This window comes from Chiloscyllium punctatum, chromosome 17 (assembly GCF_047496795.1).
Source record: "Chiloscyllium punctatum isolate Juve2018m chromosome 17, sChiPun1.3, whole genome shotgun sequence".
Lineage (NCBI taxonomy): Eukaryota > Metazoa > Chordata > Chondrichthyes > Orectolobiformes > Hemiscylliidae > Chiloscyllium > Chiloscyllium punctatum.
The window spans coordinates 29,597,896-29,625,205 of record NC_092755.1 but is presented as its reverse complement, the minus strand read 5'-3'; the positions used below and the strand labels follow the sequence as shown (position 1 = coordinate 29,625,205).

Here is a 27,310-nt window from a genome sequence, read left to right as displayed (position 1 = left end):
TCAAGATGGGATTTGAATCAGGACTTCAGCCGTTTGTTTTAATATTCTGGATAAAAGCTAAATACATCAGGTTTGTTCACTCATTTTAAATACCACTAATCCTGGTTTTGTTTCTTTGTAAAACACTGTCCATCGTCCTGTCTCCTCCATCCTCCCCTCCAACAACGAGTGAGGAGCACATCGGGTTTCCCGGTCACTAAGACTGAGATAATCCGATCTGCTGCTTTTCTCCCTCCCACAAGCCCGCCGAGTCAAACTGCCTCACGTGGTGTTCCTGGTTTTTGTCCTAAACCTACATCTTTCGCCAGTGTCTTCTCAAGCCGTATCAGAGCTCATCTTGACCCTTTACCCTAATCTCGCTAAACTCACTTTCCAACTCTCTTTCCTCCGCTGCCGCCTCATTACTCCCCTTCGCCAATTCATAGATATTGTTCCTTGTTCTGTCTGTTGGTCTTTTTTTGGTTATGTCCTTCTCTCCCATTCTGTGAAAAACTAATATTTGACCTCACCGTTGTTGGAAAATCCTGCTCCATCTCCACTCTCCCTTTCCTTTCTGAATTCCTTGCATTTGGTGTCCCTCAACGATCTATCCTTGGTCTCTCCTGTATCTCACGTGCATAGTGCCAGGAGGTGATATCATCCAAAAACACTGTGTTGGGTTTGACATGTATTCTGACGATGCCCAGCTCTCCCTCCCCATCATCCCTCTTCATTACTCCACTGTTACTCAGTTATCAAACTGCTTATCACATTCGCACTACTCGATTAGCTGCAATTTCAGCCAATGAAACATTGTCATGGTTAAACCCATTGCCTTACCTTTATCTTTGTGCTGAGCCCCTCCCTCTCGCTGGGAACTCTGAGGCAGAACGACACTCTTCACAATATTGCTGTTATATCTGACCCCAAGGTGACCTTCTGATCAGACATCCACACAGTCACAACACCAGGAATTCCAATCTCTTAAACGTTGCTTTTCTCCACCTAACCCCAGCTCTATTTCTACTGAAACCCCTTACCCGCGTCTGTGTCACCTTAAACTTGAATCCAAAACAGAACCCTTGATTCCGTGACTCATAATCTGGTTTCAGACTCCCCTCTCAGTATTTACCCTCAGACACATCCTCTCAGTATTTATCCTGTCAACTCCCTTAAGAATCCCATCTGTCTCAATGAGATCACCTCTCTTTCTCCAAAATCCAGTGAGTAGAGTCCCAACCTTTTCAGCCTTTATTTAAAAGATAATCCCTCCAAACCAGGGATCATCTCATTGAATCTTCCCTGAAATGCCTCCCATAAAGTGACACATTTCCTTATCTAAAGGGACCAAAACTGCTCTCATTACTGCAGATATGGTGGTCTCACCAGCACTGCCACACGTTACTCTCAGGTATATACTCCAAACTCTAATACTGAAAACCTTTGAAACAAAATATTCGATTGCCCTTCCTGATTCCCTGTTGTAACTGTGTGGTAGCTTTCTGTGTTTCCTGAGCAATTACCCTGGTCACTTTGTGGTGCAGCTTTCTACAGTTTCCACCATTTAAATAGTACTTTGTTCTTTTATTATCTCCTCCAAAATGAGCAACTTCCCATTTTTCTCAAGTTACACCCCGTCTGGCAACTTGTTGCCCCCTTCTCCTGTGCATCTCTCTCTTTTCATAATCCTCTTAGACCTTTACAGTTATGCCTTTTCTAGGAGATATCCCCCCCTTCCCATTCTTTCAAACATTTATTGGGAGAACTGGGCAGTGGGAGGCAGACAGTATTACTTTCTTTTTAGGGATACGCTTTGGAGTGATTGAGAGGATCTTCCTACCCATTGGTCAGGATGGAGACAACTTGCCCATCGTTAGGCATTAGCCTTTCACACCCATGTCTTATTGATGAGGCAGAGCGGCAGCATGGAATGAAAGAAAAGAAAGTAATTCTTGTTCCCCATATCTCACTGACGCTTGGATCATTTTCTCCAATGTGTCAAAGAACTGCTGTGTTCAGTCACATGAGATCTCAAGTTGGAATCTCCTAGAAACCCACAGATTTTCCTTTGAGTTGACTGCTGATGTCCTCAAGGGTAATATGTACAGTAATCCTGGGCCACGAGGAGGGGATGGTGTGAGGTTCTAACTTGAACTGATAGTGACATATTTTATAAACTTATATTACCGGATATTACAGGTGGACATTCAGATGGTAATCTCAGTAAATATTCTGCTAAACTCTGATTCAATTACTCAGTATATCAGGATCTGGATATTCGCATTGTGTGTATGAGTATTGTGTTCCAGATCAATCCCATTTGCTGCTTAAAAATTCTCCTTTGAATCATCGCATTCTCTCAAAAGGTCTCCCCAAACCTTCAATGTGTCATGTAATCCTTTTATGATGACCTATTGAGTGTAAGGTTTATTACTCGATTGTGTAATTTTTGTATAAGGATGTCTCAGAGAGAGAGCAGAATATTCTTAAAGGGGCGAAAAACCATTTTGAGGGGAGGCTGTTGTTTATTGGTATCAATGACATGGGAATAGAAGAGTTCACATTATTGGATCATTGGAATCTCTTGTGGGGTAGAATTGACCTCCATCAGAAGGATGGATTGTACTGGTACTGGAAGGGAACAGTTGCTAGTGCTATTCAGGAGGCATTAAACCAGTGAAGGAATGTGGGTAAACCCAGAGAGAGAGTGAGGGAAGAGCTCAGTCTGATGCTGGTACAGGTCAGATGTCAGTCAAGGCAGACAAGGGCAAGGCACAGAATGGGCAATTACACTGCATTTGTTTCAATGCAGGAGGCCCGATAGGTCGGGCAGAGGAGCTCAGGGAATGGTTTTGAACATCGCACTGGGGTATTATAGCAATTACAGAGGCATGACTTAATGATGGATAGGACCAGCAGCTTAATGTTCCAGTGTATAGATGCTATAGCAAAGATAGAAAGGGGGCAACAGAGCAGGGGGAGAGGTATTTTTGATAAGGGATAACATTTCAGCTGGGCTTCAAGAGGGTATTCCTGGGAGTACATCCAGGCAGGTTATATAGGTGGAACTGAGAATGAAGAAAGGGATGATCTCCTTATTGGGACGGTACTTATTGACCGCGCCCCACTTCCCCAATAGTCAGCAGGGAGTTGAGAAGCAAATTTACTAAGAGATCACTTATCTGTAAGAATAGTATGGTTGTATGCAAGACTTGACCTCCTTTGTTATTCATTCACAGGATGAGGGTATCACTGGCTGGGCCCAAAGGGCAGTAAAGAGTCAACTACATTGCTGAAGGTCTGGAGTTACATGCAGGCCAGACCAGGTAAGGATGGCAGATTCCTTCCCTGAAGGATATTAGCGAATCTGATGAGGTTTTTTTTCACAATAATCAACAATGGATTCATGGTCTTTAATAGATTCTTAATTCAAAATTTTTATTGAATTCACATTCCACTGTCTGCTGTGACGGGATCCAAACCCTGGGCCCCAGAACGTTACCTGGGTGTCTGGATTATCCATCTAGTGATAATCCCACTAGGCCATTTGACAGGGTGAGTGACGGAGGTATCCGTGGGGCAGCACATCAGCACCAAAGATCCCATGGTCTCTGCGGAAGATAGAAAGGGCTGGAGAGGGAGATGTATCCCTGGTGGTGAGGTCTGACTGTAGGTAGCGGACAGAGCAGAGATTAATGGAGATTAGTGGGTGGCAGGTGAGGACCGGGGGATTATATTCTTATTGTGGTTGGAGGGGTGGTGGGAAGGCAGAGTTACAGGAAGTGGAGGATATGCGTTGGAGTGCATTGTTGATCAAGTGGGAGGGAAATCCGGTCCTTGAAAGAGGCAACTTTCTTGGATGTCCTGGAGTGGAATTGCTTCTCCTGGGAGCAGATATGGCAGAGGCGGAGGAATTGGGAGTACAGGATCACGTTTTTATAGGAATATACTCGAGGGTAATCAGGAGAGCAAAAAGGGGATTTGAAATATCTCTAGGAATAGTTTAAGGAGAATCCAAAGAGATTCTACAAATACATTAAGGATAAAATAATAACCAGACAGAGAATAGGACCCCTTAAAGATCAACAAGGACATCTATGGAACAACAGGTGGTGGGAGAAATACTATGCTATTGCATTCTACAGAGTTTGGAGAAATAAATAGTGATAACTTGAAAAGTGTCTGTATTACAGAGGAGGAAGTACTGGATGTCTTAAACAGTAGCAAGGTGGATACATCCCTGGGACCTGATCAGGTGTATCCCAGAAATTTGTGGAAAGCTAGGAAGGTGATGGCAGTGCCCCTCCCTGAGGTATTTATATCATTGTTTGTGACAGGTGAGGTGCTGGAAGATGGGTGCCATTATTTAAAAAAGGTGGTAAGGAAAGGCCAGGGAACAAGAGAACAGTCAACCTAACGTCAGTGGTAGGTAAGTTGTTGGAAGGGATTCTGAGGGACAGGATTTACATGTATTTGGAAAGACAGGATTGATTAGGGATAGTTAACATGGCTTTGTGTGTGGGAAATTCTCTCTCTCTAATTTGATTGAGTTTTTTTGAAGATGTGACAAAGATGATTGATGAAGGCAGACTATGGGCGTTGTCTATATGGACACTGAATGATGTTCCACAAAGCAGACTGGTTAGCAAGGTTAGATAACATGAAATGTTGGGAGAACGAGCCATTTGGATACAAAACTGGCTTGAAGGTAGGAGACAGAGGGTGGTGATGGAGGGTTGCTTTGCAGACTGGAGGCCTGTGAGCAGCTTTGTCCTGCTGGAATGGATATTGGGTCCTTAAATAAATGACTTGGCTGTGAATATATGAGATATGGTCAGTGGGTTTACAGAAGACACCAAAATTGGAGGTGTAGTGGACAATGAAGAAGGTTAGTTCAGAATGCAACAGTATCTTTACCAGATGGGCCATTGGAGTGAGGAATGGCAGACTGGGTTCAATTTAGACAAATGTAAGCTGTTTGATTTTGGAAAGGCAAATCAGAGCAGGACTTGTACACTTAATGGTAAAGTCCTTAGGAATGTTGCTGAACATAGAGACCATGGAGTGCAGGTTCATTGTTCCTTGAAAGTAGAGTCGCAGGTAGGCAGACTAGTGAAGGTGGTCTTTGGTATGCTTATATTTATTGGTCAATGCATTGAGTACAGAAGCTGGGACATCAAATTGTGGCTGGACAGGACATTGATTAAGTCATTTCAGGAATTATGTTTAAAGTTCGAAATTCCCTGTTCTGGAAAGGATGTTGTGAATCTTGAAAGAGTTCAGACAAGATTTACAAAGACTTTGCTAGGGTTGGAGGATGTGGGCTACAGGGAGAGGGTGAATAGGTCAGGGTTATTTCCCTGGAGAGTCAAAGACTGAGAGGTGACTTCATGGAGATTTATAAAATCATGAGGGGCATGGATAATGTGAACAGCCAGGGTCTTTTCCCCGCAGTTAGGTGGGTTCAAAATAAGATCACATGGGCTTAAGTTGAGAGGGCAAAGATTTAAAATGGATCTGAGGTGCAAAGTTTTTAAAGCTGTGTGTGGTGTATGTGTGGAATGAGCTGCCAGATGAAGTAGTGGAGGCTGATACAATTACAACATTTGAAAGGCATCCGATTGGATACATGAATAGGAAGAGTTTCCAATGATACGGACCAGCAGCTGGCAAATGGGGCTCCATTTGTTGAGGATTCCTCGTTGTCATGGACAAATTGGACCAAAGGTCTGTTTCTGTGCTGTACATCTCTATGACACTAATAAATGAAAATAAGATGTGTTCCTCTTTTGTGCAGAGCTAGCAGAAGCACAGATAATTGTCCTTGGAGCTAAGAAGGTGAAGCAGTGATTTTGACCAGGTGCAAATTTGTTTCTAGGATATCTAATCTGCAGAGAGAGGGGAATTGTTAACAATGTCACAATTTTAGTAGCTATTTTCAGGTAATTGGCAAATAATATGTGAATATGTGAACATTATTTTGTTCAGTAAGTTCTGAGTATCTGGAACAGTCTGAATGACAGCTGGCCACAGATTCAGCAGTTATTCATAAACAGATTTGGAATTTTACTTTTTAAGGGAAGATTTGGGGGGCTATGGGCAAATGGGAAGGGAATTGGGACAGATTTGCAGCATCTCCAGAGGGAGAGGGTACATCCCAAATGGGCTGAATTGCCCCAGGCTCTGTGATCTATCATACTGCCCCATTGACTGTGAATGTTGAAGCTCATCCCAGGGCAGAGAGAGGGAGGATCCCACCACTCACCTCACAATGAGCCCCGAATGATTGATGTCAGCGCAGGCCAATAGGGGGCAGAGGGCAGTACTGGAGGACCAGGTCGGACCAGTTTGTCCTCCAACCAATTGGAGCGAATGAGGGCATCCTCAAGGCTGGATCTAAAGAAAGGCACATATCGCAGAGATCAGAGAAACTGGAGGACATGATATAGGGAGCGTTCTGTGGCTGGTGAGGAATTATATAAATAAGGAAGAGTTGTGAGGCTGGATGAAGTGACAGTGATCAGGAGAGTTGAGGATGGAGGAATTTAGAGTTCGTGAGGATTAGAGTCATAATGTTATACAGCAAGGAAACAGGCCCTGTGGTCCAACCAGTCCAAGCCAACCATAATTCCAAACTGAACTAATTGTACCTGCCTCCGCTTCGTCCACATCCATCCAAATATTTCCTATTTATGTACTTATCTGAATGTCTTTTAAATATTGTAATTGTATTCACAGCTACCACTTCCTCTGGAAGTTCATTTCACACGTATAATTTTTTTAAAAACCCTAATATCTTTTCTCAAATCTTTCTAAATTCTTCGCAAAATGAATGCACCCGAATTTTGAATCCCCCTCCCCCCCGGCTATTCACCTTATCTACACACTTTCTGATTTTGTCAACCTCGAAGAAGGTCACCCCTCAACCTCGTGCATGCCAGTGAAAAAAATTCACAGCCGATCCAGCCTCTCCTTAGAACACAATTCGTCCATTCATGGCAACATGCTGGTAAATCTCTTCTGAACCTGCTCCAATTTAATAAAATCCCTCCTATAACAGCACAACCCGAACTGGACAGAGTATTCCAGAAGAGGCCTCCCCAACGTCCTGTACATCCTCAATATAACGTCCCAACTCCTGTATTCAGAGGTCTGAGCAATGAAGGTAAGTTTGCTAAGCACCTTCTTAACCACCCTGTCTACATGTAACATACACTTCAATGACCTGAAGCCCTTGGTCTCTTTGTTCCCATATCACTACTCAAGGCCCTACTTTTATTGAGTGTAAGTCCTGCCCTCGTTTGTTTTGTCAGGATGTTATATTTTACATTTATTCCAATCCAAACAATTTTTGAGTATAAAGGCAGTAGGAGTATAATTAAGAGGGAAATCAGGAGGCAAAAAAGGGATGTGAGATAGCTTTGGCGAATAGGGTTAGGATAATCCAAAGGGCTTTTGTAAACACATGAGGAACAAAAGGCTAACTAGGGAGAAAATAGAGACCCTCAAAGATCAGCAAGGCAGCCATTGTGTGGAGCTGCAGGCGATGGGTGAGATAGGAAACAAGTATTTTGCATTAGTGTTTACTGTGAAGAAGTACATGGGAGATATAGAATGTGGGGAAATAAATGGTGACATCTTGAAAAATGTCCATATTACAGAGGAGAAGGAGGTGCTCAATGAGTGGCTAAGAAGCTGGTGCAGGGGAAAAGGATTCACGTTTTTTGGGTCGTTGTGATCTCCTCTGGAGTAGAGTTGACCTGCATAAGAAGGATGGATTGTACCCGAATTGGAAGGTGTCTAATATCGAGGCAGGGAGACTTGCTGGTGATACTCGGGAGGCATTAAACCAGTGAGGGAGTGGGTATAAACCCAAGAAGATAGTGAGAAGAGAGGTATGTCTGAGTCTGGTACATTTCAGAAGTCAAATAGTCAAGGCAGGCAAGGGCAAGGCACAGAATGAAGTCGGACTGAGCAGTTGCACTGCATTTACTTCAATAGAAGAGGCCTGACAGGGAAGGCAGATGAGCTCAGGGTATGGTTTTGAACATGGCACTGGGATATTATAGCAATTACAGAGGCATCACTCAGGGATGGATAGGACTGGCAGATTAATGTTCCAGGGTATAGATGCTATAGCAAGGATAGGAAGGGGGACAAGAGAGGAGGGGGAGTGGCATTTTTGATTCGGAATAGCGTTATGTTTTTGCTTAGGGAAGATATTCCTGGGAGTATGGTCAGTGAAGTTATTTAGGTGGAACTGGGAAATGAGACAGGGATGATCACCTTATTGGGGTTTTCTGCATAGATTTTGTCTGGGTCCTTTGGTTTCCTCCCACAGTCCAAAGATTAGATTAGATTACTTACAGTGTGGAAAAAGGCCCTTCGGCCCAACAAGTCCACACCGACCCGCCGAAGCGCAACCCGCCCATACCCCAAACCTAACACTACGGACAATTTAGCATGGCCAATTCACCTTACCTGCACATCTTTGGACTGTGGGAGGACACCGGAGCACCCAGAGCATATCCACACGGACACGGGGAGAGTGACTCTACACAGTCAGTCACCTGAGTCGGGAATTGAACCCACGTCTCTGGCGCTGTGAGGCAGCAGTGCTAACCACTGTGCTACCCAAATAACTTACTAGATCTAAAAGTTAAGGTTCTGAATTGTAGAAAGGCCAATTTTGATGGCCCAAGGCAAGAACTTTCATCTGGCCCCTCAAGCCTGCTCTGCCATTCAATAAGATCAGGGCTGATCTTTTCATGGCCTCAGCTCCACATTCCTGCTCTCTCACCATAACCCTTAATTGCTTTCCTGTTATCAAATCTACATTTTGCCTGCTTCTATCTTATCTACTCCCTTCATAATTTTATTTTTTCCTCTCCAACCTCCCATTCTTCTATAATACTATGACTATAGAACCAGTTTTCTCAATCTCTCCACATAGGCCAACCCTCTCAACTCCCAACTCAAACTAGTGAACCTCCTCTGTACTCCCTCCAGTGCCATTACATCCTTGCTAATGTAAGGGGACCAAACCTGTACACAGTACTCCAGGTGTGGCCTCACCGCACCCTGTACAGATGCAGCATAACCATCCCTCTAGCAATGAAGGACAATATTCCCTTCACTGCCATAATTACCTGCTGCACCTGCAAACCAACTTCCTGTGATTCATGCACAAGGTAAACCAGCTCCCTCTGCACTGCAGCCTGCTGCATGTTTTCACCATTTCATCATCCAGTTTGCTGTTCGTACGACCAGAATGGATGACCTCACATATCCCAACTTTGAACTCCATCTGCCAGACCCTTACCCACTCACTTAACCTATCTGTATCCTTGTGCAGACTGACAGTGGCCTCTGCAGACATTGCTCTACCTCATCTTCGTATCAAATGTGAACTCTGTCGCCATACACTTGGTCTTCAACTCCAAAACATTTGTGTAAATTGCAAACAGTTGAAGTGCCAATACTAATCCAAACACCCGTTTATCCCCATTCTTTATTTTTTGTTGGTTAACCAATTCTGTGTCAATGATAATATATTACCCATAATGCTGTGCATCTTTACCTTATTCAGCAATCTTTTGTGTGTCAACTTATCGAATACCTTCTGGAAATCCAGGTACACCACATCCACAGAGTCCGCCTTGTCCAACGCACTCGTATCCTCAAATAATTCCAGGAAATCAATTAAAGTGACCTGCCTTTCATGAATCCATGCTGTGTTTGCTAAATGAGACAATTTCTACCCAGATATCTCACCACTACTTTTTTGAAAGTTTCAAGCATTTTCTCCTTACAGAAGTTAAGCTAACGGGTCCTTTTTGAAAAATAGTGGCACCACATTTGCAGCTTCCAGTCTGTCAAAACCATCCCAGAATCCAACAAATTTTAGTGAATTTTCACGAGTCTATTTGTTATCCCTCCCCCCCCAACCACCACCCCAGCCATCTCCTTTAGTCCCTGGGATGCAATCCATCAGGGCCAGGAGACCCATCTACCTTTAGGCTGTTACCTTTCCCAACATTACCTCTTTACTGGGAATGATTGCTTCTCTGTCCTCATCTGCCGTTGCTTCCATAGGCCTGCAACAATGAGAGTACATAGACAGTATGTTCCTGTTAAGGACAAGGCTGGTTGGTGTAGAGAATGCGGCCCGATGAAAGAAATTGTGGGCCTGGTCAAGAAAATGAAGGAGGAATATGGCAGGTACAGACAGCTGTGTTTGTGTGAATCCCTAGAGGAATATAGGGGCAGTAGGAGTATACTCGAGGTAAACCATGAGGGCAAAAAGGGGACATGAGATAGCTTTAGGAAATAGGTTTAAGGAGAATCCAAAGTGATTGTACAAATACACTAAGGACAAACGAGTAACCAGACAGAGAATAGGTACCCGCAAAAATCAAGGCTGTCTGTGGAACCGCAGGAGGTGAGAGAGATTCTGTTTGAGCGGAGAGGTTTTACAAACAAAATGTGCACATAGGAATACAAACATTTGAACATCACAATCTCGTGTTTTCAGTAAACGGGGAATTGCCTCAGTGTGGCTGCAGGCATGGGTGCGCGCCGCCATCTTTATTTGGGGCAAGAATTCACAGGACACGTGCGGAGCCACCAGTTTTGTAGGGGGCAAGGTGCAGCCAGGCGCATGTGCAGCATTTCTCTGGAACAGAGTCATTGGGCAGGATTTACACAGAGCACATTCAAACTCAGAGAAACGGATGTTTATTTCTGGATTTGTTTTGTCATTCATTTAAATGATTTGGTATCGTAAATGAGTTTGCAGGTCATACAAAATTGGAGACATTGTGGATAATGAAGAAGGTTACCTCAGATTACAATGAGATATTGGTCAGATGGGGTATAATTTAGTTAAAAAATGTGAGGTGCTGTATTCTGGAAAAGCAAATCAGAGCAGGACTTATACAGTGAATGACAAGGCCCTGGAAATGTTTGCGGATCAAAGAGACCTTGGACTGCAGGTTCATAGTCCTTGCTGATGATGAAGAAGGTATTTAGTATATATTTTCCTTTATTGGTTCGAGCATTGAGTATGGGATGTGGGAGGTCATGTTGCTGTTAGGACATTTGTTAGGCCACTTTTGCAATAATATCTGCAGTTCTGGCCTGCCTCCGATCAGAAGGGTGCTGTGAAACTTGAAAGGTTACAAAAAAGTCTCACAAGGATTTTGTTAGGGTTGGAGGATTTGAGCTACAGAAAGAGGCATAAAAGGCTGGGGCTGTTTTCCCTGGAGTGCCATAGACTGAGTGGTGATGTTATGGAGGTTTATACAATCATGAGGGGCATGAATAGAGTAAAAGAACAAGGTGTTTTCCCTGGAGTGGTGGTGTCCAGAAGTAGAGGACATTGCTTTAGGGAGAACAGATAAAATTTCAAAGGGGCCTAAAGGACAACTCTTTCATGCAGTGGGTGGAATGAGCTGCCAGAGTTAGTGGTGGAGGCTAGTCCAATTAAAACATGTTAAAGGCATCTAAATAGACACATGATATGATTAGGAAGCATTTACAGGGATATGGGCCAAGTGCTGGCAAAAGGGAATAGATTAGGTTTGGATACCTGGTTGGTATGGATGAGTTAGACTGAAGGGTCTGTGTCGGTGCTGTACATCTCTATGACTGTGGGATCATAACAGCTTATTCTGCTCTGCTTCATCTCTGGGCTCCCTCATGACCACTTTGTCAATATCTAGCTTCCTCAGTCTCAAACAATGGGTGTATTTTGGTCTGTTTAGTATATTAGTATAACTTTTACAGACATATTTGTAAGTTAATTTTTCACTGCCGCCCAGCCCCTGACCATGTACCGCTTATTAATTTTATTTCTGGAAAATCTTTGACAGTCAAGAATTCTTTTTCCAACAAGCAAGTGTATTTTCCTTCCATTTCTTACTATCAAATTCTGCACCATTTTCATTCCTTGTAATCCATTTTGCACTCCCTGAAACATCAACTGTGTTTCTCCTTCCACAGATACCAGTGATTAATGCTAAAGCCCTGTTGCCTGTGGAGAAGGTGATGTTTGACTTTCTTGTACAGCTGCAGTTTGTGTACTGAAGGTGCTTCTACAGTGTGGTTGCTTAAGAGACATTACAGAGTATTCATTCAGCAACAGTGATGATTTGAAGATAATGTCCAAATCAAGAACAGCTTGTAGTTTTATAATCCTGCTTATAATCTTTTAAAATATTATTGGGAACCTTAGACATAAGGCCAGAGAAGGATGATATTACATCATTATTAAGTAATGAATTAACAGGTCATTGGGAGTCTTGAACAGAATGGGTTGTCGAGGTCTCAAAGGGTGTGAGATGCAGCGAGCTAGGGATGATCACAACCAGGAATTAAATCAAGAGTGAGGATTTTAAATTGAGGGATGTGGGCCGGATGCTGGCAGGTGAGACTAGATTGGGTTGGGATATCTGGTCGGCATGGACGGGTTGGATTGAAGGGTCTGTTTCCATGCTGTACATCTCTGTGGCTCTATGTTGTTGATTATGAATAGGAGCCTTTTTATTGATCAACAGGTTTTGGTACGAGGGAGTACTTGGGCAGCAGGGATTTAGTTTTTCTTGAGATTACAGGGAGATTGAATGTGGGAATCAGACCAGGAGTGTGTTTGGATAATGAAGTCTGGAGATAACACAAGATGGATGGAAGTGTATGAGCTGAGACAAGGGTGGAATCAGCTAGAATTAGTGGCCTTGGAGTGGGACTGGGCTGTCACCATCAAATCGCCTCTGGGATTCAGTTGATTGTCAGGTTGTGAATCAGGGTGGTAACACAATCGGGAGCTGAGTGGTCCTGGTGGAGCTTAAAATGAGTGTCGCTCAGCTGGCTGTTGCTGAGCAGCTGCTGCTTGGTAGCCCTGTTGATGACATCTTCCATCACTTTACTGCTGATCGAGTGTGGACTGAGAGAGGGAAATTGGCTGGGTTGGATTGCCCTGTGTTTTTGTGTTGAACGTCTGGGCAATGTTTCACATTGTCGGTAGATGTCAGTGTTGGAGCGGTACTCGGCTTGGTGGGTGGCAAGTTCTGGAGTACAAGCCATCAGTATTATTGCCAGAATAGTGGCAGGGCACGTAGCCTTTGCACTATTTAACCATTTCTTGATGTTATTCAAACTGAATCGAACTGGCTTAAAACTCTGTGATGTTAGAAACCATTGGAGAAGGCTGAGATGGATCATCCCACTTTTCACTTCTGGCTGCTAATTGCTGCAAATTCTGTCATCTTATCTGGTGCATGGGTGTGTGAGGCCCCTCCATCAGTAAGGGTGGGGATGTCTGTGATGCTTCCTCCAGTGAGTTGTTTAATTGTACATCACCGTTCACAACTGGGTGTGGCAGAACTGCAGAGCTCCGATCTGTTCCATTGGATGTAGGATCACTTAGCTCTGTTGCTTGCTGCTGATGCTGTTTGATATACAGGTAGTCCTATTTGGTAGATTCACCAGGTTGGCACTTCATTTTTAAGTATGCCTGGAGCTGCTCATGGCATGCCCTCCTTTACTGTCCATTGTGATGGGTGAGAGCGGGATTTACAAACCCATGAGATTACAGATTGTGCTGGAGTACAGTTCTGCTGCTGTTGATGTCCCACAGTGCTTCATGGATACCCAGTTTGAGATCCTCCATCTCTTCAAATCTGTCCCATTTAGAACGGTGATAGTGTCACTCAACACAATGGCGGTTTTTCTCAACTTTAAGGCAAGACTTGTGTCTCCAAAAGGAATGTGTGATGGTTGCTCTTACCGACACTGTCATGGCCAGATGTATCTGCCGCTGGTCAATTCATAACAATGAGATCAAGTATGTTTTTCCCTCTTGTTGGTTCCCTCCCCACCCGCTGCAGACTCAGTTGAGCAGCTATATCCTTTAGGACCTGACCAGCTTAGTCAGTAATTCTGTCGCAGAGCTAGTCTCGATTGTGGATATAGAAATCCTGTACCCAGAGTACGTTTGACACCATTTTATTGCCTCAGTGCTTCCTCCAAATGTTGTTTAACATGAAGGAGAACTGATTCATCAGCCAAGGGAGGACGGGACGTGGTAATCAGCAGGAGCCATGAGACTTCCTGGTCTCCGGATTCAACGCTGAGTACTGAAGGGCAAATCCTCCCTGTCTGTGCCAACACATCTGCCTGGTCTGTCCTGCTGGTGGGACAGGCCTTATCCAGAGATTTCAGGAGAAAGTGAAGACTGCAGATGTTGGAGATCAGAGTCAAGAGTCTGGTGCTGGAAAAGCACAGCAGGTCAGGCTGATGAAGGGCTTAGGCTCGAAATGTCGATTCTCCTTCTCCTCAGATGCTGCCTGACCTGTTGTGCTTTTCCATCAGCACAATCTCAATATCTTGGAAAGGGGGTGGTGATGGTGGTGTCTGTTCATTGTCTGGAAGGGTTGATTTCATGAGCATGAGTACGTCAGGCTGTTCCATGATTGGTCTATGAGACAGCTCTGCACATTTTGGCCCCAAAATCCAGATGTTAGTCTGGAGGACGTTGCACCATCGAGAGGGCTGATTCTGTGGTTGTATTAAATGATGCCTTCTTAGAAGACAAGTGGTCCCTCCAGTTTCATTCCTTTGTTGAAACTTTGCAGTGATTAATACAGTGAGTAGCTGGCTGGGCCACTGTCAGGTTGGCCGGTTTTTTTTCGCCATTGACAATGGTTCCATGGAGATCAGGAGATTCCTAATTCCAGTTATTTTTTCTTGAATTCAGATTCCACCATCTGCCAAGATGGGATTCGAACCAGGACTTCAGTCGTTTGTTTTAATATTTTGGATAAAATTTAAATACATTAGGTTTGTTCACTCACTTTAAATATCACTTACCCAGGTTTTGTTTCTTTGTGAAACACTGTCCATCATCCTGTCTCCTCCATCCTTCTCTCCAACAACAAGAATTTGGAGCACATGGAGTTTCTCTGTCACTAAGACTGAGATAATCCGATCTGTAGTTTCCCTCCCTCCCACGAGCCCGCTGAGCCAAACTGCCTCACGTGGTGTTCCCGGTTTTTGTCCTAAACTTACATCTTCCTCCAGTCTGTTGTCAAGCCTTATCAGAGCTCATCTTGACCCTTTACCCTAATCTCACTAAACTACAGACTTTCCAACTCTCTTTCCTCCTCCTCCTCATCAGTCCCCCTCACCGATTCACACACATTTTTCCTGTTCTGTCTTTTCTGGTTATGTCCTTCTCTCCCAAAATCCTGCTCCATCTCCACTCTCCCTTTCCTTTCTGAATTCCTTGCATTTGGTGTCCTTGGTCCCTTCTGTATCTCATGTACATACTGCCAGGAGGTGACATTGTGCAAAATCACCATGTTGGGTTTCACATGTACACTGACGATGCCCAGCTCTCCCTCCCCATTATCCCTCTCCACTACTCCACTGTTACTCAGTTATCAAACTGCTTACCACATTCCCACTACTCGATTAGGTGCAGTTTCCTCCAATGAAACATTGTAGTGGTTAAACCTGTTGCCTGACAAATTCCTTTCCCTTACTGCTGAGCCTCTCCCTCTCACTAGGAACTATGCAGCAGAACTACACTCTTCACAGTATTGCAGTTATATCTGATGCGAAGCTGACATGGATAAGGTGAGCAGTCAGGGACTTTTTCCCAAGTTCAGTGGGTCCAGAACTAGAGAGTACAGGCTTAAGGTGAGAGTGAAAAGATTTATAAGGGATTGAAGGGGCATCTTGTTCACGTTGAGGGCACTGCAAGTATGGAATGAACTGCCAGAGGAAGGGATGGAGGCTAGGTCAATTGCAGCATTTAAAAGGCATCTGATTGGGTACTTGAAGAGGGAGGATTTAGAGGGATAAGGGTGAACCGCTGGCAAATGGGACTCCATTAATGCTCTCCATTATTGGTCACTGCATTGAATACAGAAGCTGGGACGCCATATTGTGGCTGGACAGGACGTTGATTAAGCCACTTCTGGAATTCTGTTTTCAGTTTGAATTACTCTGTTCTGGGAAGGATGTTGTGAAACTTGAAAAGGTTTGGACAAGATTTACTAAAACGTTGCCAGGATTGGAGGATTTGGCCTACAGGGAGAGGCTGAATAGGCTGGGGCTATTTTCTCTGGAGAGTCAAAGACTGAGAGGTGACTTCATGGAGATTTATAAAATCACGGGGTCCTATTTCCTCAGGTTAGGTGGGTCCAAAACTAGCGCACCTGGGTTTAAGTTGAGAGGTCAAACATTTAAAAGGGATCTAAATGGCAACATTTTCAAGCTGAGTAGTGGAGTACTTCGAGATGAAGTAGTGGAGGCTGAAAAATCACAACATTTAAAAGGCTTCCAATTGGGTACATGAATAGGAAGGGTTTTGATGGATGCAGGCCAATAGCTGGTAAATGGGAATCCATTAGTTTAGGATTCCTCATTGGCACGGACGAGTTGGAGTGAAGGTCTGTTTCTTTGATCTTAATAAATTAAGATGCATTGCTGTCTTTTGTGGAGATCTAGCTGAAGCACAGATAATTATCCTTGGAGCTGAGAAGGTGAAGCAGTGATTTCGACCTGGTGCAGATTTGGTTCCAAGGTCTTGAGTTTGCAGAGAGAGAGAGGAATTGTTAACACTGTCACAATTTTTAGTAACTACTTTCAAGTAATTGGCAAATAATACAAGGTGAAAATGTGAACACTATTTTCCTCAGTAAGTACTGAGCATCTGGAACAGACTGAATGCCACAGATTCAGCAGGTATTCTGAAACAGACTTGGAATTTTACTTTTTAAAGAAAGATTTGGGGGGCCGTGGGCACACGGGAGGGGACATGGGACAGACTTGCAGCATCTCCAGAAGGAGAGAGTACAACCCCAATGGGCTGAATAGCCCCCAGGCCCTGTGATGTGTGATACTGCCCCATTCACTGTGAATGATGAAGCTCATCCCAGGGCAGAGAGAGGGATTAGCCCTCCACTCTCATCACAATGGGGCCCGGCTGATTGACGGCAGCTCCAGACCAGTGGGAGGAGAGTCTGTGTGGTCCTGCAGCCAATGGGATTGAATGAGGGGTGTGGCCAGCAAGATGACACCTGTCGTGAGCTGTGCAGGTGCAGTGTCACTGTTTGGAGTTGGGAGATACAGCAGAGACTGGGACAGAGGCTGTGGGACCTGAATTACAAACTCCCGGTAAATTAAAACCAAAAGAACTGCGGAAGATGTAAATCAGAAACAACAACCAGGAGGTTCTGGAAAAGCTCAGCAGGTCTGGCAGCATCTGTGATGAAAAATCAGAGGTAATGTTTAAGATGCGGTGTCCCTTCCTCAGAACAGATGTAACTGAGAAAAAAGAGTCAGTTTATATGCAGAAGTTAGTGTGGGGGGAAGATAAAAGGAGTAAAGGATAGGTGGGGATAGAGTGAGAAGAACAGTTGGATAAAGGAGTGGATAACGTTCTGGCTGGGGGAGGGTGATTAGCTGTTAATGGAGACTGTTAGTGGCTAACCATAGGTAGTGTGTAATGGCAGGCTGTGAGAACAAGGCCTGGTGTGTGGGGTGGGGGCTACGACATGAGGTTGTTAACTTATGGTTAGCCACTAACTATCTCCAGTCTAAGCTGTTGCCCACCTATATCACTCCACGATTGGAGTTGCCGAGGACACACACGTTTGGAATATCCTCCCGAACTTCCTCTCTCCGCCTTCAAAATATATCTAAAAATTGTTCTCTTTAATCAACGTTTCCAATATTCGTGAAGCATTTTTGGAGATTTGTCAATGTGAAAGGCTCCATACAATGCAGGTAGTTGTTATTGTCTAACATCAGGAGAAACAGGGCCCTTTCTCTCTTACACCTGATGAACAACAACAAAAGCAGGAAGCACTGAGCATGCTCCAGCCCACAATGGGCCTCGGATTATTGATGTCAGCGCAGGACCAATAAGAGTGTGGGAATGGGGGCGAGAGGTGTTAGTTGGTCCTTCAACCAATCGGAGTGAATGAGGGGCGGGACAATACTCAACCACGTGATAAACTTCACGGACAGCACAGTGATGTTGTGACCAAGACATTGGAAATGTGTGAAGGTGAAGGGCAGGGGAAAGGAAAGACATATTGACCAGGAAGAGAAGGAAATTTTCATGGTATGGAATGAGAGGTTTATCAGAATTTAGTGCACATTGTAAAACACAAATTTGAAAATCCAAATTCTGCAACATTTTCCCTCCATATAATGCACTTTTCCACTCCCTTAAATATCAACTATTTGTTTCTCCCTCCACAGATACCAGTGATCAGTGCCAAAGCCCCATTGGCTATAGAGAAGGTGATGTTTGACTTCCAGTACAGCTGCAATTCGTGTGGTGAAGGTGCTCCCACAATGTGGTTGAGTAAGTGCTGTTATAGATTATTCACTCAGCAACATTGAAGAGTTGACAATGTCTGTGCAAATCAACAACAGTTTGTTTTTTTAATCATGTTTTTAATTCCACAGAAATACGATTGAGAACTTCTGACATAAGGCCACAGATGGGGATATTAGGTCAGGTGATCAAAATAATTGCCAAATAAGCAGGTTTCCCGGGATACCTTAAAGGAGGAAAGCAGGTCTGAGAGGGTTAGGGTGGGAATTCCAGACCGTGTTGCCTTGGCAACAGTAGAAACGGCCAGAAAGGTGAAGCAATGAATTAACATATCGTTGGGAGTCTGAAAGAAAATGAGTTGTCGGGGTCTCACATGTTGTGTGGTGCAGGGAGACAGGGATGTTCACAGCCAGGAATTACATCAAGGGTGAGAATTTTAAATTCTTGCTGGTTAATAGGAGCCTTTTGATGAATCAACAAGTTTTGGTAAAAGTGAGCACTTGGGCAGTAGAGTTTGAGGTATTCTTGAGCTTATATGTAAGTTGAATGTAGGAGGCTGGCCAGGAGTGTGTTTGGGTAACTAAGTCTGGAGATAACACAAGGATGGACAAGTATTTCAGTAAATGAGCTGAGACTCGGGTGGAGTTGGGTGATGTCACTAGTGTAGAAATCGTGCTTTTGGAGTCGGGCTGCTCCTCCTCCTCATCACTCCCCCTCACAAATTCAGATATTGTTCCTTGTTCTATCTGTCTGTTTTTTTCTGGTTATGTCCTTCTCTCCCATTCTGCTACAAACTAATATTTGACCCCACCGTTGTTGGAAAAACCTGCCCGGGTTCATTTCCCGCCTCAGGCGACTAACTGTGTGGAGTTTGCACGTTCTCCCCGTGTCTGCGTGGGTTTCCTCCGGGTGCTCCGGTTTCCTCCCACGGTCAAAAGATGTGCACGTCTGGTGAATTGGCCATGCTAAATTTCCCGTAGTGTCAGGTAAGGGGTAAATATAGGGGTATGGGTGGGTTGCTCTTCGGTGGAGCGGTGTGGACTTGTTGGGCCGAAGGGCCTGTTTCCACACTGTAAGTAATCTAATCTAATCTAATCTAATCAAGGAGACCTTCTGATCAGATTTCTACACAATCACAAAAACGAGGAATTACAATCTCTTAAAATGTTGCTTGTCTCCACCTCACCCCAGCTCCATTGCTACTCAAACCCCTGACCCCTGTCGGTGTTGCATTCAACTTGACGAATCCAAAACAGAACCCGTGATTCCGCGACTGACTCAGAATCTGGTTCCAGACTCCCTCATGTTGGGAAACATCCTCTCAGTATTTACCCTGTCAAACTCCTTAAGATTCCTACATTTTACAATGAGATCCCCTCTCATTCTTCCCAAATCCAGTGAGTAGAGTCCCAACTTCTTCTGCCTTTTCTTAAAAGATAATCCCTGCAAACCAGGGTTCATCCCAGTTAATCTTCTGTGAAATGCCTCTGATGGAATGATGTATTTCCTTAAATAAAGTGGACAAAACTTCTGTCATTACTCCAGATGTGGTCTGACTCGCACTTTATAAAGTTCCTCTCAGGTATATACGCCAAACAACTCCCTTTAAACTTGCACGGATATTGTTGGAAATGCTCAGTAGGTCATGCAGCATCTGTGAAGAAAAATCAGTTAAAGTTTCGGGTCTGGTCCCCCTTCCTCAGATACATTAACTCTAATTTATTTTCACAGATGCTGCTAGACCTGCTGAGATTTTCCAGAAACTTCTGTTTCTCTTCCTGGTTTACAGCATCTTCAGTTGGTTGGGTTTTCATATCCTTTAAACTTGCCATCTCCCTTCTAGAATCTGTCATTTCCACCTTGGAAAAAAGATTCACATTTGTTTGGTCTCCCCTACCCTGAGAAAAAAAGAAACCATGACTAGTCACCCTATCATTGCTCCTCATAATTTTATAAAGTTTGATAAAGCCACCTGAAGTGTCCAGTGCTGCAGGGAAACAACCTCAGCCTATTCAGCCTCTCCCTATGGTTCAAATGTTCCAATACTGGCAACACCCTGAAAAAACTTTTCTGAACTCTTGCAAGTTTCCCAACATCTTTCCTATAGGAGGGAGACTGGAATTGAAAGCAGTCTGGGGATTCCAAAAGTGTCCGAGCCAATAAACCATACAACCGAAACATGATCTCCCAACTCCTATACTCAATGCACTGCCCAATAACAGCGAGCATACCGCACACCACCTTCACTGCCCTGTCTACCTTCAACCACACATTCAAGGAACTATCAACCCACAGTGCACGGTCTGTTTGTCTGTCAACACTTCCCAGGAACTTGTCATTAAGAGGTTGAGTGCAATTTTGGTAAAATCTTTCTGAAATCAGGGAGACCACAATTGAATACAGTATTCTAAAACTGGCCTCACTAATGCCCTACTCAGCCACAACGTGACCTCCTAATCCCTATACTCAGTGACAGAATCCCTACAGTGTGGAAGCAGGCCTTTCGGCCCATGAGACCATACCAACCATCGGAACAGCATTCCACCCTAACTCTGTAACCTACCATGACCCAAAGCTCATCCAGCTAACCTGCATGTCTTTGGATTTGTGGGAGGAAATTAAGAGCACCCAGAGGAAGCCCACGCAGACACACAGGGAGAATATGCAAACACCACACAGACAGCGGAATCGAACCAGAGTCCATTTATTGATCAGCACATTCCATTCAATGTTAGTGTCCCCAATGCCACGTTCAGCACCTGATCTCCCTGAAACTATACTTTCCAAGAACTATGCAGTTGTTCTGAGCCCTTCAGAGGGAATTAAGGTGAAGAGGAGAAAACTGGAACAGAATTGAGTTTTAGATCTATAAAATAAATCTCCATCATCCCCCTCTGTTCCCCCTGTCTCCCACCGCTCTGTCTGCTTCCTCCCCCCACCCCCCACTCCCCCCCCTCCCCTCTGTCGGCCTGTTGTTCCCCCACCTCCCCTCTGTCAGCCTGTCCCCATTCGCCTGTCTCCCCCCCCCCCCCCATCTCATCTGCCTGTCCCCACCACCCCCCGCCTGTCGGCCTGTTCCCCTCCCCCCTCTGTTGGACTGTTCCCCCTGTGTGTCCCCCCCCCCCCTCCCCGGTCTGTTCCCCCTTTCTGTCAGTCGCACCTCCCCCCCTCTGTTCCCCTCCTCTCTAATCCACTTTCTGTCCCCACCCGTCTCTGTGCCACCCTGCTCTGTCCCCCCCTCTCTTTCTCCACCCATTTCGGTCCTACCCCTCTCTATCCACCCACGCCCTATCTGCCTACCCGCCCTCCCAGTCCCCTAGTTCTGTACTCCCCCACTGCAGGGCAAATATCTTGTCTATTTACCCTATCCATGCACAGCCTGATTTTAAAAATCTCTTTCAGGTCACCATTCAGCCTCTGACGCTCCAGGGAAAACAGCCTATCCAACCCTGGCAACATGCTATAATTCTTTTCTGATCTCTTTAAAGTTTAAGAACATCCATCTGATAGGAAGGAGAACAGAATTCTATGGAATATTGATTCGGCAACTTTGCAATGTCCTGTACAGCCGCAATATGACCTCCCAACCCCTCTACTCAATGCTCTGACCATTAAAGACAAGCAGACCAACTGCTGCCTTCACGAACCTATCTACTCGCTACTCTACTTTCAAGGAACTATGAACCTGCAGTCCAAGGATTCTTTGTTTAGCAGCACTCCCCAGGAACTTACTATTAACTGTGTAAGTTCTGCTAAAGTTTGCTTTTCCGAAATGCAGCAGCTTGCATTTTTCTAAACTGAACTCCTCAGCCCATTCACCCATCTGATCCAGATCCTCTTGTACTCTGAGGGAATCTTTTTCACTGTCTACTACCCCTCCCATTTTGGTGTCATCAGCAAACTTACTTACAATACCTCTTATATTAACATCCAAATCATGGATATAAATGGCGAAAAGTAGTGGATCCAGCACCGATCATTGTGACACTGCACTGGTCACAGGCCTCCAGCCTGAAAAGCCCCCTCTGCCTTCTACCTTCGAGCCAGTTCTGTACTCCATGCGATCTAACCTTGCTGACCAGTCTCCCATGAGGAACCTTGTCAAACACATTACTGAAGTCCGTGTAGATCATGTCCATGCTCTGACCTCAGCAATCCTCTTTGTTACTTCTTCAAAAAAACTGAGTCAAATTCATGAGATATGATTTCCCATGCACAAAGCTGTTATTAGTATCCAGGATTTAACTCTGTACATTGGGGTCTGCGTTGCCCAGTTATAGGTGTTAATAGTCTGGATGAAGTTCAAGTATGCCAGCATTTTGTCAGTGACTCTGTATTGAGTCTTGCTAATATCACCAACACAGGTGAGTTCCATTTTGAAAGGCAGTCCCTGTATCCCTTGCCCACCAGGAAATAGTACAAGTGTCCTTACCTCTGGACTAGGAGGATCAGGCTCACAGTTGAGTAACAGCATCTTTGAAGAGGCTGATTAGTAAACCTGCCCAAGACACCAGGCCATGCTGTTTCCCAGCTGTCCCTGCCTGAGCCTCCAAACAGAACCTTCCTGTAGTTTCTCTCCTGTCAGACTCACCAATCGTTCAGTTTGTCCAGTATCCCCTCCTGCTGCACTGATCCTGTCCCTCACTGACCTGTCCATCCCCCAGTGTCCTCCACATTCATTCATTGTTTACAATCCCATTGTCCCTGTCCTCCAGCCCCGCCCCGTCCCATCGATAGAGATGGCTCAGTAGTTAGCACTGATGCCTCACAGCACCAGGTACCCGGGTTCGATTCCAGCCACGGGCGACTGTCTGTGTGGAGTCTGAGCGGGATTTCTCCGGGTGCTCCGGTTTCCTCCCACAATCCAAAGATGTGCAGGGAAGGTGAATTGGCCATTCTAAATTGCCCATAGTATTAGTTACGTTAGTTAGAGGGAATGGGTCTGTTTAAGTTACTGTTTGGAGGGTCAGGAAGGACTTGTTTGGCCGAAGGGCCTGTTTCCATACTGTAGGGATTCTGATATATTGAGCAGCAACTGCTGTCCGTCACCTGGACTCCTGTATGATCGGGAGCACGTGCTGTAGGAGGAGAGACCAGTGCACGGGCGCAGTGCTGGCCAATTGTGGGACGATGTGCAGTATAGGTCAGTGCCTGGGAAGGAGGCTGTGGGTGTGAGGGATTAATCTAGCATTAGCAGCTTCATCCCTCTGGGAGCAGGACCCAGGGGAATGGCCCTTCTCTTGCTACCCTGACATGTGATCAGACTATCAGTGGTGTAGCGTTTTTCAGAAAGTTATAAGAACTGTTTTGTGAAGATTCAGGGTTGTTATGGAAAGGGACAAGGATGGGCCTGCAATTAGAATTCTAATTTGGCTCATTTTAGTCAGATGGGTCTTGGCCAGAGTGTGCAGGAAGCAGTGTATGCAGGATGGTTCTCATCAGGAGCTAGGAAACTGAATTCGAAGAGAGTGTGTGAGAACTGGGTGTGGAGGAAAGGAGTGGGGGGATTGGTTTGGATTTCAGTTCACAGAAGAGAGAAATTGTGAGACTGAGGTTTAAAGCTTTGGGGGAACAAGGAAACTACAGTTTAATACGACAATTGTCTTCTGAATTTCCATCCTGTATTGAGTGGTAACTTGTGTGCTCTGTTGTATGGTACTGAAAGGGTGGATTTTCGGATGAGAAATTCAAATTGAACTTCATGTTCAGATCTGATGGTTACTTGATCCGTGCCGATCTGAATATCATTGGCCTTTTCATCTGGAATGAAAGGTGTGTATTCTGTCCGTGGGCGAATATTTCAAATCTCAGTGTGACTGCAAAAGTACTGAGACACAGCCAAGTCCATGTCAGCATGGTGAGTGTGGAGAGAGATTTCATTTGTTTTTGAAAGTCTGAAAAATCATGGCACATTTCCCAGGAACAATTAAGCCACAACTTTGCTTTGTAGAAGGACAAGTCTTTAATTAACCATACAACCAGAAAGACACAAGGATACCTGCACCATGGGGAACACTATGAAAACGGGATTGTTGTAAAGGAGTTCATTCTCGATCATGTAATCCATTGGCATTGTCCCGTCGGTTCCAGCCCCGCGGGGAAACACTGGAAATATGAGGAATGTAATGGAGGTTTCAGTTATTAAACTGTAAAAAGTGCAGAACAATTTACAAGGATGTTGCCAGGGCTCAGGGGTCTGAGTTATAGGGAGAGGTTGGACAAGTGAGGATTTTATGTTTAGAGCAGAGGAAACTGAGGGGGTTCTTTTCTAGAAGTTTATAAGACCATGAGAGGCCTGGATAAGGTGAATGCACTCAGTCTTTTTCCCAGGAACTCGAGGATTGGACGGCTTGATTGGATCAGTTTAAGGTTAGAGGATAAAGAATAAAAGGAAAGCTGAGGGGCAACTGTTTTACACAGAGGGTGGTATGTATATGGAATGAGCTGCCAGTGGAAGTGGTTCAGGCAGGAACACACTCAACAGGTAAAAGACATTTGGACAAAGACATGGATAGGAAAGGGTCAGAAGCAAATGGGCCAAGTGCAGGGAAATGGGGTTAGCGTGGATGGGCATTCTGGTCGGCATGGGCCAGTTTGGGCCAAAGATCCTGGCTCTGCTGTAGGATTCTACAACTCTAAGTGTATTTGCTATTTCTCCCACTAACTCTGTTGGTATCCTGGGATGTATTCCATCAGGGCAATGAAACCTGTCTACCTTTAGCTCCATTAGCTGGTCCAGCTCTAACTCTTTCACGAGAATGGTTATTATCTGATCCTCACCTTCCTCAGTCTCCTTATCAATTACTGGTATGTTCTTCGTATCCTCCACTGTGAAGACTGACTGCTGTGTCCTCATATTCCTGAACCCTGCTGGATAGGAATAACTCGGCACAGAACTCTGAGAGGGCTTCTTTGAGTCTTTATTGATGAAACATGGCAGTTACCTGGATAGTGTACATGCAGAACACCTCCAGGCAGAATCATGAAACTCCCCACCTGTCCGATGTACAGCTCCCATTCTTATACCTTTGTGGTTTGGGACTTTGAATAGAGACTGTCTCTCAGTATTCTCTCCATGGCAACAGCAGTTAGAAAGTCTAGTTCAGTTCAGCACTTTGTGGTTAAACCACACACACCTCCCCCCACTCCCCCGTGGCTCCCTAAAGTACCTGACAGGCACTTCAGTTTCAGTGGGGTATCTATCAGGATTCTGATGCGGAGGAGCCGGTGTTGAGGTGGGGTGGACAAGGTTTAAAAACCATGCAACACCAGGTTATAGTCCAACAGGTTTATTTGGAAGTACAACCTTTTGGAATGTGCTGTGATTTTTAACTTGATCAGGATTATCTCTATGGTAACAGTTAAGTGCTGCAACAATTACAGAGGCCATATGTTCCCCACACAATAGGTTCCCCTCTAGCAGCGTAAACGGCTATTCTGACCCTGGGGATAGCTACTCATCACTTTTCTCCCTCAATCCCATCTCGCTTTCTGTTGATCTTTAAAGTTTTCCTAATCTCCATGGTCTTTCCCAATTTGTATTCACTCTATTTCAGTTTGATAGACTCCCTTATTTCCTGATCCACCCATGGCAGATTATTCCTTTTCCTACGGTCCTTCCTTTTCCCTGATATATACTTTTGCTGAGCACTTCGAAAAATTGCTTTGATATTCCCGCACTGTCCGTCAACTTTCCACCGTAAAGTCTTTGTTTCCATTCTACATTAGCCAACTCCTGCCTCATCCTATTGTAGTCTCCTTTTGTTTAAGCACTGGATCTTGGGAGTGGATCTAATCTTTCAGCTTTCCATCTGTGTTCTAAGTTCAACCAGACTTCTCAGAATTCTTTTATCAGATTACGAGGTGAGGCAATGTTACCTGGGTGTTTTGGTTTTCATTGTTGGCTTTGTAATAAAGTACAGGATAGATATTCACAACAGCGTACTCTGGACGCTGCGAATGTACAACGCAATCTAAAACCATAAATCACTGTCTCCCCTCAGTTTAAAACTGCAAAATCATTATTTGCTACATGCTTCCTCACCATCTAAGTTTGGAATGCTAATTCACCTGACTATCCTGCTGTTTCCAAAAATCTCCTTTGGTGAAGGTAGTGAGTTTTGGATTCATCTTTCTGGTTATTACCGTAAGAAGATAAGCCCTGGTCACAGGAGAGGCAATGCAGCCCTTTGAACCAGCTCCACCATTTAATACCATGATGATTGAGCTCACCTCGGTCTCAGCTGGATTTTCCTGCCTGCTCTCTCACCCTTCAACCCATTGCAAATTCAACATCTGTATCTCTTCATTAAATTGGCTCATTGTCCTGGCAACCACCGCATTTTGAATAGGGAATTCCACAGATTCACAACACATCGAGACAAGTACATTCTTCCTCATGAGAATAGAATAGAGTCCCTATAGTGCAGAAAAAACGTCTTCATCCATCGAGTCCACACCAACCTATGATGAGCATCCCATTCTGACCCACTTGCATTTCCCATGGCTAATTGTCTCACCGGCACGTGCATGGACACTATCAGCAATTTAGCATGGGCAATCCACCTAACCTGCACCTCTTTGGACTGTGTGAGGAAACTGGAGAACTGCATGAGACCATGCAAACATGGGGAGAATGTGTAAACTCCACACAGTCGCCTAAGGTCCCTGACGCTGTGAGGCAGCAGTGCTAGCCACTGAGCCACCTCTGCTGAAAACCAACTGCGCCTTATTAACCTCCCTATCCCCCAATTTGGCTGAATCTGTGATCCTTACGTCAGAAATCAGGTTGTCTAAGCGGATGTCTCAGTAAATCCCAGTGACAGCCCACATGTCCCGTATGTCTGAATGGGCATCTGATACACAACATCCTCCATCCCACACTTATCATTCACGTTCCAAGACAGGGCTCCAGTGGCTGCATGAGGACTGCAACTCCCAAATTCCGAGGCAGGGACGACACGTGGGGAAACCTGGCAC

The 27,310-nt window shown here is 44.8% G+C and overlaps 1 long non-coding RNA gene across 1 annotated transcript; it reads left to right on the top strand.

Annotated features, from left to right (window-relative positions):
* On the top strand, positions 1–27,304 carry LOC140487755 (uncharacterized). The gene is made up of 3 exons (XR_011962933.1): positions 1–70; positions 18,253–18,358; positions 27,234–27,304. It is a non-coding gene; the product is annotated as an uncharacterized lncRNA (long non-coding RNA).
* The last annotated feature ends 6 nt before the right edge of the window (positions 27,305–27,310 follow it).